We start from the raw sequence: 2,638 nt of genomic DNA on the forward strand, positions 1-2,638 counted from the left end.
CAGTTCAAACCCACCAGCCACTCCTCAGAAGGAAGATGGGGCAATCTACTTCCGTAGTGATACTGCCTCAGAAAACCAAGGAGGGGTTGCTATGAGTCAGGTCCAACTAGACGGCACATAATAACAACAACAACAACATATTTATGTACATATTTATATCAACATATATATATTTTTCTAACTGTGCAAGTAACTAACACCTCAAAAGCTTCATTTTTTTCAGATTAAGCAGGTATACATATGGACCACAAATATGACAAAAAGAAAATGGATAATGAACTTTTTGATAATTTTATTGGAGATAAAGGAAAAATAAAGCCAAACAATCCTAGCACAGCAACCCCTAGGCCAACAAACTTGCAGCAGTGGCAGTGTCCTTTGAACACCATTCTAGCTCCTAAAAGGGCATCTACCTCCTTGCCAGGCTCACATGTGGATGGAGAGCATAAAAGGCAAAGATAAACCTTCCAGGAGGAATGATCCAGTGTCCACAGAGGACAATGAAAAGGGAACTTTTGCCAGAGAGCAAATCCAGCCACTACCAGATGGTCTAGCAGGAATTAACTTCACTGTCAGGGCAAGGAGCCACCATTTCCACCCAGACTAATGATGCCTTCCATTTTCCATTCTTCTTTTGTCCGAATGCAGGACTTGAAATGGTTTATTCATTACCTCAGCACAATTGCATCTTGAATATGTAAGGACACGTAAACTTGAATTTTAATGAAAGGTATAAAGCAAATGTTTTCACCTGCAGCAGTACTCATATGTTGCAGTCGTAGTCAGGTGCTGTAGAGTCGGTTCTGACTCATAAACACCTTACATACAACAGAATGAAACATTGTATGGTCCTATGCTGTCTTGTACTTTTAAAGTGGATATTAAAACTGACTGCCATGTTGTATCAAAGTCATTATAACTAACTAAATCTGTTTGAAAAAACAAGATCTGTGAACGATTCCAGTATGCCATAACCTCACTGAGCTGAACTGAAAACTCTTTCCTGATCAATGAAAAATGGCTCTTGTTTAATCATCTGTATCCGGACTCCTGGATTCATCTCTTCCTAATCAGTGAGCTCCATTTCAATCCTCATTAGCACACATAGAAACAGTAATTAAGATATCTCACACCCCTTCTAGCAGTTAGAAATCCTTGGTTTTCCTACTTAGTGAACTACCTGGTGAATTTCTTTGACTCCAGTTATCTCTTTATCTGGTAAGTTATTAAATTCAGTTCATTGTTACTGTTGTTGTTTGTTGTGCTGTTTTAAAAAATGCTAGAGGTAATTGTTTACAGAGTGCACAGTGCAGATTAGTGTTATATCTGAATATGATAGAGGGGACTGCACATCACATAGAAATCTTGATATTTGGGGTGAATTAAGTTCCTGATTTGGGCTTTAGGATTTTTTGTTGGTTTGTTTGTTTCTCCCCTAGCAGAGCTTGAATGTGTTTTATAGAGAAAAGGAATGGTTAGCCCCTGTATTAAAGTTTTGAGATAGACATCTTTTGGTAGAAACTGACAGAGGTTCCCTAACATCTATTTTTCTCTTCATTGATTTTATTATGAGATATTTTGTTGCCCAATGTGGAATTTTTCTAGCCTGCTTTGCTAGGTCTAGCTATACAAAAAGTTATGAGCACTGGAAAGTAGTGGAGGTAAGCACAGCTTCGAGGAACATTATTTAAATGATGGAGACATGCCACCTTTGTCATTTCTCCTTGACTCTGCTCTTTCCTGAGAACTTAAATGCAAATAAGATGGTTGTATTGGGTTGTCCAATGTGGAAGTGAGGTGATCTTGGAAATGAGTAAGGTGGAAAGAAATAAATTAATTCAGGTCATTAAAGTATTGGTGGACCATGGTACCATATTTGTCCTTTATTTCATATCTCTAAACTCTATGAAATAATTAAACTTGTATTTCATAAAGTCATCATTGTTAGTAGACTCTGTTATTTGTAATCAAACCTAATTCTAATAGGCTTGGTGACTTAAACTGTTAATTACCATTCTAAAAAGTGTTTTACCATTTTCTTTATCTTCTGGACACCACTGGGACTAATTTATATGAAAAGAAAATGGTTTTCATAGTACAGACATAGTTTGGTATTTACAATCACTCCTATGTGTACTCTCTATAGAGCCCTGGTGTACAATGGTTAAGCACTCAGCTGCTAAACCAAAGGTCAACAGTACAAAATCACCAGCTTCTCTGAGAAAAGATCCGCCAATCTGCACGAGTAAGATTATAGTCTAGCAAACCCTATGAGACAATTTGACTCTGTCCTACAGTGTTCTTTTGAGTTGGGATTGACTCACTGGCATATAACAACAACAACCTTTGCTCTCCACAGCCTTAAACTTATTGTTCCCCATCTCATCACAACATTCCCTTCAATTCTCTTGAACCTACTTTTTATTCCTACAAGAATCTCCATTCCCCACAATCAAGTCATCAGGCATTAATATCTTCCTTTTCTGAATTGTTTTAGCATTTATGTTTTACACTACACATTTTTGTCACTATATTATAATAAGGAGCTCTGGTAGCATAGTGCCTAAGGCACTTGACTGCTAACCAGAAGGCTGGCGGTTCAAACCCACCAGCCACTCCTCAGAAGGAAGGTTGGGCA

At 37.8% G+C, this 2,638-nt stretch overlaps 1 pseudogene; it reads right to left on the reverse strand.

The window, feature by feature from the left end:
- Positions 1-1,060, reverse strand: part of LOC103209175 — a 20,963-nt pseudogene extending 19,903 nt beyond the window's left edge.
- Positions 1,061-2,638: the final 1,578 nt, after the last annotated feature.

Source organism: Orycteropus afer, unplaced genomic scaffold, assembly GCF_000298275.1.
Source record: "Orycteropus afer afer isolate SDZICR_OR568_19922 unplaced genomic scaffold, OryAfe1.0 scaffold00484, whole genome shotgun sequence".
NCBI lineage: Eukaryota > Metazoa > Chordata > Mammalia > Tubulidentata > Orycteropodidae > Orycteropus > Orycteropus afer.